At 41.6% G+C, this 12,618-nt stretch overlaps 1 protein-coding gene across 3 annotated transcripts in view; it reads right to left on the bottom strand.

The window, feature by feature from the left end:
* ELMO1 (engulfment and cell motility 1) overlaps positions 1–12,618 on the bottom strand; it is a 466,589-nt gene that overhangs the window by 434,640 nt on the left and 19,331 nt on the right. Inside the window, exon 1 of one of the 3 annotated variants that reach the window (XM_083188476.1) lies at positions 7,077–7,192. The exons of the other annotated variants lie outside the window; for them this stretch is intronic. The gene's annotated coding sequence lies outside the window, so the exon portion shown is untranslated. Of the gene's footprint in view, positions 1–7,076; positions 7,193–12,618 lie in introns of those variants that run through there. 3 annotated transcript variants of the gene reach the window in all.

Below are 12,618 nucleotides of genomic sequence, written 5' to 3'. Positions count from 1 at the left end.
CCCCCAAAAAATCTCAAAGTATATATTACAACTTAGACACACAAAAAAAAGAATTCAGTCCTTTTTAAAGTAAATGACAACCGGCATTATGTGCAGCTGTGTCCTGTTATCTCTGTAGTCTGCCAACTCTTTAATCTATACTTCAATATAAAACCCATAATTCTTTATATTTCACCATAGTTGTGCCCAGAGCAGCAATTATACTCCTGCCATTTGCCACACAATGTGACAATCTGATGTTCAGAAAACAAACACCACACCCTGCATTTTTACTTTAAAATCAGCCAAAAGCCAGCCCATTGTGCGAAGCAGGCAGCTTAAAACAGAAGAGTTGAATCAACAGGGCATGCGATGTTCAGGAAATCCTGTTGCATGTTGGGTAGATAAGCACCACGTTACATGTCGATGCCCTGCATTGTCTTGAATTAAGTTATCGGAAACACAAGTAAAACTGACCCAGTCAGGAAACACGTGTTTCCTAACTTGTGTTTTAATTTCCTGTTCCTTCTCCAGTTTTAAAAAGAAGATCATACTGCTAGATTCATTAGATGCCTAAAACAAGTACTTGGGCATTTTACAGAGGAGTTTGGCCTTTTACCTCTCATTTTTAGTGGTCAATTCAGACCCACTCATAGCGGCCCAATGTTTGGAGTTTGGGCATGCGCGATTATGCGCAAGTACAAATCCTCGGAGCAAACAGCTTCGTCCAGTTTCCAGTTGCTGGGCTGGATCAGGGGAATGGCCAAAGTTTTATGGGAGTTGCCTGCTCAGGGCAGGAGGCTGACATCACATGACGCCCGTGCCCACCCCGTATTCGACGATCAAAAGTCAGTGCCTGCCTTGTATTTTGCAGAAATAAGTCAGTTTATAAAGACTGAAGGTCCCCGTACATGCTGCGATAAGCAGTGAGCAATGAGCCGCGATGCACGCTCCCGCGGACATCGCATTGCACAGTACAAAAAGTATGTGCTGCACATACTTTTTGTACTGAACGCGGATCGCATCGCATGCAAACCGCATGCATTGCGATTCAATGCCATCCACCCGATAACGCATCACCTTTAGGGCGAGATGTACTAAGCCTTGAAAAGTGATAAAATGGAGAGAGAAAAACCACCAACCAATTAGCTCTTAACTATCATTTTTCAAACACAGCCTGTGACATGGCAGTTTAGTCACTTTCCATTGTATCACTTTTGAAGCTTAGTACATCTGGCCCTTATTACTGAAGGAGAGAAAAATCAATGATCTCTCTGCATGTGAGGGGATGTGTTCTCGTACACATCCCACTGCATGCTAGTGAGGGGATCAGGCATCGCTTACCTGTTCGGTAAGCCTAGCGAAAAGGTCTGAATCAGGCCTCAACGTGATCTTTAGCATGGTGAGTACTATAAACACTGCAAAATAAGAAGTGAGAAAAAGGCCATTGATAATGCAGCAGCCAATCAGCTTCTACTTTGATAGTTACAGGCTGGGTTTGACCCACACTAGGTAAAGTTTTACCTGGACACAGCATGGTGGAAACACCGGTTATATGGATTCTCCATACCCTTTAGTGAATGCAGGTAACTTGACCAGCTAGCCTAGCTGTACCCACCATGCAGTGGGGCATGTTGCACCTAAAGCATACAATACCTTAAGACTCTTATTTAATGCATTAGATCAGATTTTAATAGCCAGATACAAATAGGCTTTACCAAGCAAGTAGATGGGCTAATTAAAAGAGTGATTTTGGCAATTACCTGTAAATATCTCATTACGATTAGGTATTGAGACAGAAAACTTAATTCAGTCGTAAAATTTTCTAACATTTCACATTCCCTAAAATCATACTTACCTACTTGAATCACAGAGTTTACAGTAGGATGCAGTCAAAAGGGCATGTCACTCTCTGCACATACAGTATGGGTGCATCTATGCTTACATATTTGTTGTTGCAAAATATTTCTACATAAAATTAGTAACAATATATTTTGGGAAGTTTTGCAAGTATTAATGCTAATATTGCTGCCTGCAATATTGTGTTTCTTGTTTGTTACTATACATGTGCTGTGATATTTAATTTTCTTCTCACTCAGCACAGTATATGTGATTAATGCAATTAATGTGAATTCATCCCTAAGCATATAAGTATGTTTTTGATGTATTAAAATACACCGTTTTTTACCCGTTTAACAAATACCGGTATTTGTTAAACGGTTAAAGCACCCTGGAGCTTTCCCACTGCAGCTCTACCCGTTTAAAAATGCTAAAAAAAAGGCAATTTACCGTTTAAGAGCTGCAGTGGGAAAGGGGTATTACACTGGCTTGTGATTCATACCCATGTTTGCTTCCTTAACTTCTAAAAGAAACTTAAAACTTTTTTTGTTACACAACACATGACTGCCCTACTGGTACTTCTCTTCAGTTCCTGTATTTGATCATTTCCACACATTGGAAAGTAAACATTTCGATAGCTACTGTAACATTTTAAAATGACCATCATCTTAATTTGTTTATATAGCGCCACAACACCACAAAGGTTCCACAGCGTCTAACAATGCAAAAATGACCAAAAACAAAATACAGACTTGCCTTAAAAGGCAATTAAAGGCCAAGTACATGGGGACAGGACACTGAAGTATTTATTAGGTTGGCTGAGACTTAAGGTTAGGTGCTGTTGTAAGAAGATTAGATAGATAGATAGATAGATAGATAGATAGATAGATAGATAGATAGGATAGGATTTTTTTTCTAAGAGAGGAAAATGCACATGAGCAGAGAGGGCCCAGCTCGTGAGGGCTTACGGTACATTGTAGCCATTTTTATTTATTTGACGTTTCTTATTATTCTCACCATTCCCTTCTCTGTGGAACTTACAATCTATGTTTTGTAATACACAAACACACTGGAAGTCGGGGGAGATACAATTGTTGCAGATAATCCCACAGCAAAAATGGGACTCTAGAAAAATTTAGCAAAAAGGGTAATTTGAGGGTAAATTAATTATCCCCAATTTTAATATATCTTTTTTTTTTTTTTACCGCTGGGATAAGTTTCCAGATACATGTATTTTCGAGTTCAAGTTCAAGACTGGAAAAAAGGGACAATTATCTGGGATATCACAGACAATTTACCTTGGTTAACTGAACTCACTTAACCCTTTGAGCACCAACATCTTTATGAGAGATGTGCAAAATATCCCCTGAAAATGCCAGCGCTGCTCAAAATTGTGTAAAAACAGATTTATATTTCCCATATAAAAGGTAAACATTACACATTTCTACCTTTCCCTCTCCATGCGGGAGAAAATGCTCTGCTCCTGGACTTCCCTGGTAATGTATGATTGCCATCACCTGTGGGGAGCTAGGTAAAGGTGTTTCACCACAGGTAATGGCAATCATACATTACCAGGGAAGCCCAGGAGCAGAGCATTTTCTCCCGCATGGGGAGGGTCAGGTATGACATTACAGGTCATTATAATGAATAAAAATGTTTAATGAATAATACATGTACAAGAAAACTAAATACAGATGTAGCCAGCTTTTTTGTTGTCGCAATGCGTATGCACTGGCATCGTGGAATGTTACCTGGCGTGCTGGGCTGAGAATAGTCGCCCATAGGAATGAATGGCAAACGCGTTACTCATTCTCAGGCACACCAATTGCACCATCTTTAATGCGATGCGTAAGTACTGCGGTATGGATGAGCATGCCTACAGCTATATGTACAATTAAACTATTTAGATAACATAATTTCTTAACTCATTACCGAGAACAAGTGAAAAACTACAAATGGCGACCAAATGTATGCAACTCCTCAGCTGTAATGTCCCATGGTGACATAGCAGCAGCAACACCAAATGAATCTGTGTGACACATGTCTTGTTGTCACATGTCCACACTGCTCTGCTAGAATTCACATCCTCATTTTCTCTGGCAACACTCATTTCTGCCTATACACACACCAATGTGCAAGGTCTCACAGCGCCCCTTCATCCAAACTTTACAGACCAGACTGGGTAACATCTGTGTCTGAATACTAAGAGCTGACAGGGTCTGTGTTCATGGAGAAATGTTACAATGTAGTTGGTATGTTGCTTATTCTACTAATTAAATGCTACATATAAATCTCTCTCCTTTGTACATAACTTTTAATCCCATCAGTTTTTTTTCCCTGCCACAAGTCAAGTTAGAAAAAGGATTTCACTGTGAAAGAACAAGAGAAAGTTGAAATCCAGCCTGCCAAATGCACAATGACAGTGGGCTAGCAAATTGCATTGAACATAATCACATTTCTACACAAATACATTACATTGGCGGTTGACCCCCTTTTTTGTTGTCACTTGAATAATTACATTTTAAGATCCCGTCTGCTACCAACTCTTTGGTTTCAGTGTAGCGACTATAAAGAAGCTTGCGGCAGGTGCAGAATCAGCCTGTCAAGCTCCAAGATAAACACAATTAACTTCTATAGCGCATCCTTGCCAACACAAAGCATCTTCACTTGATAATACATGACTCACACATTTATGTGTGGTACTACACCTACTGGGCATGTGCTCTCTATTACTTGAATAAATAGTAATGTTTACTATACTGGAATTTGGCCTAATTAATTCAGAACACTTGTTATACAATTTACTTGTGTGGCCATGGCAAAACAGAATTATTTCTCTCAAATCAGAACCTCAATATTATTTATTATCATCATCATCATCATCATCATCAATATCGCTTTATATGGTGCCACAGTGCTGACAGAGGACTAGAAAATCAACATGCAAGAAGCACAAAAGCGACAATGGGGACAGATGGATAAGATGGAAGGAAGAGCGGCGACATTTGAAATAACCAAGGCAAAAAATAATAATGAGTTTTGGGGGCATATTCATCATTATACCCCTTTAGCTACTTTGGGGGTAGATTTATTAAGCTCAGTGAAGTGATAAAGTGTCTGGTTTTTATCACCAGCAAATAGGGTTACCACCTCATCCCTTTAATTCCAGATACACATATTAATTCCACAGGTTCTTTGGCTGGCTGACTTCAAGACCCATTACATTTGGTTTTAATCAGCCGCAGAAGTATAATTAATGTGTGTCCAGAATTAAAGGGATGAGGTGGTAACACTACCGGCAAACCAACTCCTGCCTGTCATTTTTCAAACCAAGCCTGTAACTTCACAGTTAGGAGCTGATTGGCCGGTGATAAAAAACAGACACTTTATAACTTCACCGAGCTTAATAAATCTGCCCCCCCAGTATCTAACTTGCCACGAGACAGACCTCAATAACAAACTACTAAAACAATTCAGTAGTGCTCCAGTGTGGGAGCTACTCCAAAAAGCAGCTGTACCCGCAAGCTCTATGGCACTATTACATTAGCTGCTAATCACTAGTACCGAGGAGTGTGTACACTGCCAGGTCTGACTGAGATTCCACATGCACATTGTCAGAGTGTGGTCAGGATCAGAAGGATCTGAATGGCAATCCAGACCACCATAACATAGGAAAACGGGGTACCCGGGAATTACAATTACCTAACTTCGGTTCATTAATTGTGAATTAGCAAATTACATAGAACAGCAGTTCTCAAACTGTTGGTCCTGACCCCAAAGTGGGTCCCAACCTTCTCAGCATGGGGTCGCGACTGTTGCTGACCATCAGGCTGATGATTTTTGTAATCTCAATCAGTGATTCAAGGAGTCTGAAAAATCTGTTGAATTGTCTGTTATTTAGACTCCACCCATCATTCTGTGCTTCCACAATGCTGCCATGTATGTGCGGTCTTCTGACTACACATGTGATGTGCTGACCTTCTGCAGTAACTTGCTGGGGTCCTGTCATTATTTTTATTGTCTGATGGGGTCCCAGAGCAAAATAGTTTTGAGGGCCCCTGACTTAGAACATGTACAGTATATAATGTTTTGGCTTATTAATATATTGCTGATATTATGTTCATCCGCAATATATTGCTCAGTGTACCGTTCTTCATCAGCGACCAGAGATTTGGGGGGCGGTTCTCTAACACAGAAATGCGGTAAAAACCCCGCTATCGGGTTTTTACAGCATTTTTGTATGTTCTGTCCCCCCTCCGCAGTGTCACCGCTGCGGAGGGAATCGCCAGAAAAAGCTGGCGATTCCCTGCAGAAGCCTATGGGCTTCTTACTGTGAGGGATCCATCACGGATCCCTCCCAGCATGCCCCCCGCCGTCCCCGCCACTCTGCGCATGCACAGACGGACTCCCGGGTCTCTGACCCGGAAGTCCAGCGCCGGCACCGCATTGCAAGAGCTATCCCTTGCGTTAATGACCGCATATGTTAGAGTATATGCAGTCATTAAGAATGCGGTGACCGGCGATATAGGGCTGCGGATGTTAGAACATCCTGCCCTTGGGCTGAAAATTGCAAGCTATGCTGTCTGTACCTCATTTTGACTAGAAATCGCTGCTCGCTAGTTTGCAGTGCATTGTGCACCAGCGACCAGCAAATAGTAGCCATAATCGCAGGAGCATGCTCCTGTGACCAGCAACCATTAAGGACAGGCTGCAAGAGCACGCGCCTAGAGATGTATCTCCCACAACACAAAAAACACACTGGCGATATGGTCACTCAGCGACCAGTTAGCCAGCGATAATGGCTTAAATCACCCCGTGTGTACAGAATCACAGGTGAAATAATAAGTTCTACCTGGGGATCTTTTAAAAGGTGTCAGTGAATAAGGAGTGCACCTGTGCCATAGGTCGACAGGGACTTTAGGTCAACATGAAAAAAGGTTGACGTGGTTCTTGGGGGGTTGTCTATGTTGACTTACATCGTCATGCACACCGTCTAAGTGACACCGTCTATACTCGGTGAAAACCTATAGTTGGAGTCAACCTAATGTAGAACGACCAAATATTGGTCGACACAGCAACCGTGTTCCAGTTTCTCCTCAGAGAATTTCAATAATTGGATGTGGTATTTTTATATGAAGAATAGATACTTACTTTTTTTTTTTTTTTCAAAGTTTACAATGTTTTCATATATCTACAGTATGTTCATACAATGCTCAGAAAAAAAAAAAAAAAAAACATTTAAAATAAATTAAACCAACCTTGATTTTTTTTCACAAGTGCCTTCTTTTATGCAAGACATGCAGGAGATAAAGTCCTTCCATATTTCGCCCTTCAAACAAAACAATGCTCCCTACAGAAAAACAATCAATGCCATCTGAAAATAAATGGAAAGCAGGCCATGGTAACTAGACCTGTCAAACTGAAAAGAAAAGAAAAGCAAATCCTTTCAAAAAACAGTCTGACATCTTTATTGTAGGTATGAAAATGTACGCATTGGGAATAAGTGTAGCAATCAGAGGGTGAATCAACACTTGTATGTGATCACCATTCTGAATACCTGAAAGCCATCCAAAATGAGTTGGTCATATTCTGCTCCAGAGAAATGTGCACATACAGTGGAGAATAACTGTCCATAAGCAGAATCGTTTGTATGCATCTTGTAATGCAACTGCCTCTATACTGTACGTACCTAATGTACCACTACTGATCATCACGTGTATCTGCCCTATACTACAGTAGGTTTATAGGATATCCCTCCAAACAGGCATACTTTCCCTTATGTCCAACTCTGTGTGAGAAGGTCTCATTACAATTCATTGACACCTCTTCAGTTGCAAGGGTAGCTGTGATTGAAGGGGTATGGGTCACAGGAAGGACAGTGTTGACACTACTGGTCAACATGGTCAAAAGGTTTACACAAGCAATATGTCGACATGAAAATGGTTTACGTGGGTTTTTTTTTATGGTGTTTGTCAACATAAGACACCATATAAGTGTACTGCTTTGCTCACCATGCTTCAGGCACTATTAGAATCTCACTATGCTCACTAGGATATTAAAGTATGAAAAACCCAAATTTTTTGAAAATGGCAACATATTACTTTTTGTCGGGATACGGTCATTTGGTCTACAACAAGAAGGCTGAAAAGCATTGGGTCGACACCCAGAAAGGTCGACATGGGTTAGGTCGACACAAGCATTAGGTCAACATCGGCAAGGTCAATAGTCAAAAGTTTGAAATGGGGTTTTCCACTGTTTTTTTTAGCTGACATGTGCCGACAGGCGCTATTGCATGCCCTACCATCCACAAGGGTGTGGTGGCAGCGAGGCACCGAGCCCGAAGCATGGCGAGCGCAGCGGGCCATGCGAGGGGACGCGGTGCACTTTAACCTGTGTCCATGTCAACTGTCGACATGTCAGTCAAAAAACAGTGAAAACCCCATGTCAACCTTTTGACTGTCGACTTTGCCCATGTCGACCTAATGCTTGTATTGACCTAGACCAGCGGTTCTCAAACTGTGGGTCCTGACCCCAAAGTGGGTCCCGACCTTCTCAGCATGGGGTCGCGACTCCATGTTGCTGACCATCAGGCTGATTACTTTTCTAGTCTCAGTCAGTGATTTAAGGGATCTGTTACTTGTCTGTTATTTTAGACTCCTCCCATCACTCTGTGCCTCCACAATGCTGCCATGTGTGTGCTGTCTGCTGACTTCACATGTGATGTGATGACCTTCTACAGTAACTTGCTGGGGGTCCTGTAATTATTTGTATTGTCTGATGGGGTCCCAGAGCAAAATAGTTTGAGGACCCCTGACCTAGACCCATGTCAACCTAATGGTTGTTGACCATCTTGTTGTAGACCTAATGAACCATACCCAGTTTGTCCATGTCATCCTAATGCATGTTGTTCTTTTTTCACGTGTTGACCAATAGCGGTGCCCATTCCCAGAGCAAAAGCATAGGACATACATACAGGAAATGTATGTTCAATTGTTCATCAGCCCCATAGACCATAAAGGCTTAGTAACTGTTCTCCTACCCAACTGGAGTATAATAAATGGAAGTCACTTATCTTTTTTATAATTATAGAAAGCGGCCATCAGAATGCATTTATGAGCACAGACCTGAACTGATTATCGCTATAAAGCTTAGCATACATGTTATAGATTGAAATAACATTTAAGAGAAAGCTTCTCACTGCAGTACTCATTATGAGCATGTAACATCATTAGGGCACAGATGACCTTTGGTCTTGTGGGAATTGTACACGCTATTTACATACCATGCAGCTAGCAGCATAGCCATCTTTTGTAATGACATACGTTCCACCCCGGACGCGTCCAAATTCAAAAAGCAACAACTACAGTATAAACATTTGTATTCAGGTTTTAGAATAATTACCACCCACCTGTGCACTGTAGTATAGATCAGCATTACCAGATCTCAGTGATATTCAGTCAGTAAACACAGCATTCCAGTGTTCATCAGAGTACAGTTATGTAGCTTTCACATCACATAAAACATTTTGAAACGTTTTGAAAAACTGTAATTTTAAATGGTATTTTAAATGGGTCTAGTGTTCATATTGCAGCAGATTACCATTTAAAAATACCGTTTAAGTACCATTCACATCACCAGTCAAGCCGTTTAACCTCTGAACACGATTCTACCCACAGCTTATTTCCTGGTTCAGGGAAGGGACACAAGACAAGGGACAGCCTATCACAGTGCTCTAACCTTTATTTTTTACTAAATAACATTTCAGTGCCATTCAGACAGCACAAAAAACGGCTCTGAATTGGCTTTAAAACGGGTAGGACTCTGCTTTTTAAACGTGTTGAAATACCAGTTAACTTTAAATGGTATTTCAACTATGACACTTTCACACTGCAGCCTTAAACGTTTTAAAAGGCAAAAAAACGCCAATATACCGTTTTAAAAGTGTGATGTGAAAGCTACATTAGTGACCCTAAACTATACACGTTATCCCTTATTATTGCCAGTTATTCATATAATGCACACCTATTTTGAAGAGCTACACAGAGAATATTCAGCCATTCACATAAGTCCCCGCCCCAGTGGAGATTAAAACGGTATATGGTCATTAGTTTTAGAGTGTCTAGGTCGACCGCTTTAAAAGGTTAACTTGGAAAAAAGGACGACACGATTATTATTATTTTTTTTAATGACTTGTTCCTGCCATTGGGCATAGAGGGAGAACATAGTATTGTACACAGTGATGCACCGTGCCCGAAGCATGGCAAACACAGCAAACCATGCCATGGGACGCAGCACACTTATACGGTGCCCATGTCAACAGACACCCAAAAAACCGAATTTCAACCATTTTAATGTTGACCTAGGCGCTGTCGGTCTAAAGACCCATACCCCTTACAACCTCTATTGTCTACCACATGTACACAAGATACAAAAATGTAATCCAAGTTGTAAATATCACTAGTTGAACCAGACCAGATGTGTCCACCGCCCATCTCAGATTTTTCCAGATGATGTCAAACGAACTATTTCTACCAAAATCTTGACTGTTTTGACTATTAGTAAATTATATTTATTTTTCAATTTATTAAATTATTTACTAATATTGTCTTTGTTTATTAGAAGTATCACAGGTGTATTATAAAATCACCACTAAAGTCACTTTTCCTCAGTGACCTGTGGTGGTGGATTTGTACAGAGAGGTCCTGCCACTGAGGCTGTCTCAGACAGGTCAGCCACCCCTGACCTACATCAAATCATTGGGCATAAATTGTGATAATTATACTTTTTTTTGCCCATATACAAATGTAATCAGGGCTATATAAATGTCCCCCTTTATGTGAATGTAAAGAAAAACTTGTGTGTGTGTCGGATAGTGGTCCCTTATTTCATTGCTAGTCCTAGAAATTTCTGTTCCTAGAAATTTTCTGTCAATACAATTCTTATCCTGTTGAAACCTCACTACCTATTCTCGTTTCCTATGTATCATTTCTTTATATATTTTCACGATGTGTATGTAAAAAAAAAAAGAATAAAAAGAGAACTATTCATAACCATGATATGCTAAAAATAGTAAAATGTGTTGACACTGCTGTTTGTGAGGGAGTGTGGAACAAATGTATTGTAAATGAAACCCAGCATATTCATGGGAATCATTGCTAAGCATCATTGGCCTTTATCAACTGGATGAACAAAGGCCAATGATGCTTAGCAATGATTCTGAATTTTGTACTTGCGAAGGCCCACACATACATTACTTTGTTCAGGAGCAGAACATACAGTATGTGTAACAACCCACCGGACCATGTTTATATGTAGGACATGACGGTGGAGGTGTCCACATGTTAATAAGTAGCTTTATGGATATTCTTCATATGCTATTCCCTACTCAAATATATGACTTTGGTCATGCAGTACCTTCCAGCGTGTCCCATTCCTGTTGGGACACAATGCTCTGCTATGACTTCCCATGACCTGTTTTAAACAGGTTAATTGATAAGGAAGGGTTTTCACCACAGGTGATGGCAATCATATATTAAGAAGAAGTCCAGGAACAGATTATGGTGTCCCTCCTGGGTAATGTTGGGAGGTATGATTTGGTCCTTTGATTGTTCAATAAAAAGTGCACCACCAAGAGCAAGGGTAGCTAACTCCATTCCTCGAGAGCTACCTACAGTTAAGGTTTTACAGATCTCCTCATAGAATCACAAGTGAAGTAATTAGTTCCACCTGTGGATCTTTTAAAATGTATCAGTAATGAGTGCACCTGTGTACCTGCAAGGTGAGCTGGAAAACGTGAACTGTTGGTAGCTCTCAAGGACAGGAGTTGGCTACACCTGACCTAGAGCCTGGCCAAGGAAAGTTAATGGACGCATATTGTGGGACATTGTATGTATGTATGTATGTATGTATGTATGTATGTATGTATGTATGTATGTATGTTATATACACACATATTTCTTAATTTTAAGTAGAAGCATGTTTGTAAACTATGTCTTTCCTAAAGTTGCTTACTTCTTGTTCTGAAGTGAGTGCTGAAAAGATAAAGGGCGAGATGTACTAAAGGGAAAATGCGGTAAAACCCCCGTTTTACCGCATTTTCCTATGTACTATTACCCGACCGCACCGTCACCGCAGTGTAGGGTATCGCCACCTTTAGGTGGCGATACCCTATAGAAGCCTATGGGCTTCTTTTCGCCGCCCGACGCCTCCGCCGAAAAACCCGCCGACCCCCCTCTCCCCCTCCCTCTCTTACCTGGTCCAGGTCCTCCTGGACCCGGAAGGTAACACCTTCCTCCCCCTAGTGACGCAGCCGGACGTCCTTCCGGCTGCAGGGGGGAGGAAGAGGCGCCGGGGACAGCTTGCATAGCTGTCCCCGGCGTGAGGGATGCAGAAGGGGGCAGAGAGGTGACGGAGACCCCCCGCACACCACATTCCAGGTATCGCGGGGGGCCTCCGTCACCGCATCGCGATGCCAGCCGCATATGTTAGTACATATGCGGCGGCATCGCGGCGGGGGGGCCGCGATGTATTTTAATACATCCCGCCCAAACTCTTTATTTATAATGCATTATTGTCATCATTAGTATCACCACTATTAAGCAGCGAAAGACAGTGGCTAGTATTCAATGCTCCGGCAAGCACAGGGGCAGCGTATGCTGTAACGCTTTCGCTTGCGCTCGCTGGGCTTTCTCTGGCATTTTGATTTGCTGCCTGCCCCGCCGTGCACCCTATACAATGCCTCAGGGGCTCGCTGCCCCTGATGGCGAAAATCAGCCAGACGGGGCAGACATGATGTCTTAC

Source organism: Crinia signifera, chromosome 5 (assembly GCF_055691185.1).
Source record: "Crinia signifera chromosome 5, ASM5569118v1, whole genome shotgun sequence".
Lineage (NCBI taxonomy): Eukaryota > Metazoa > Chordata > Amphibia > Anura > Myobatrachidae > Crinia > Crinia signifera.
The sequence above is the reverse complement of the archived record's forward strand: the minus strand, read 5'-3'. Positions and strand labels throughout refer to the sequence as shown.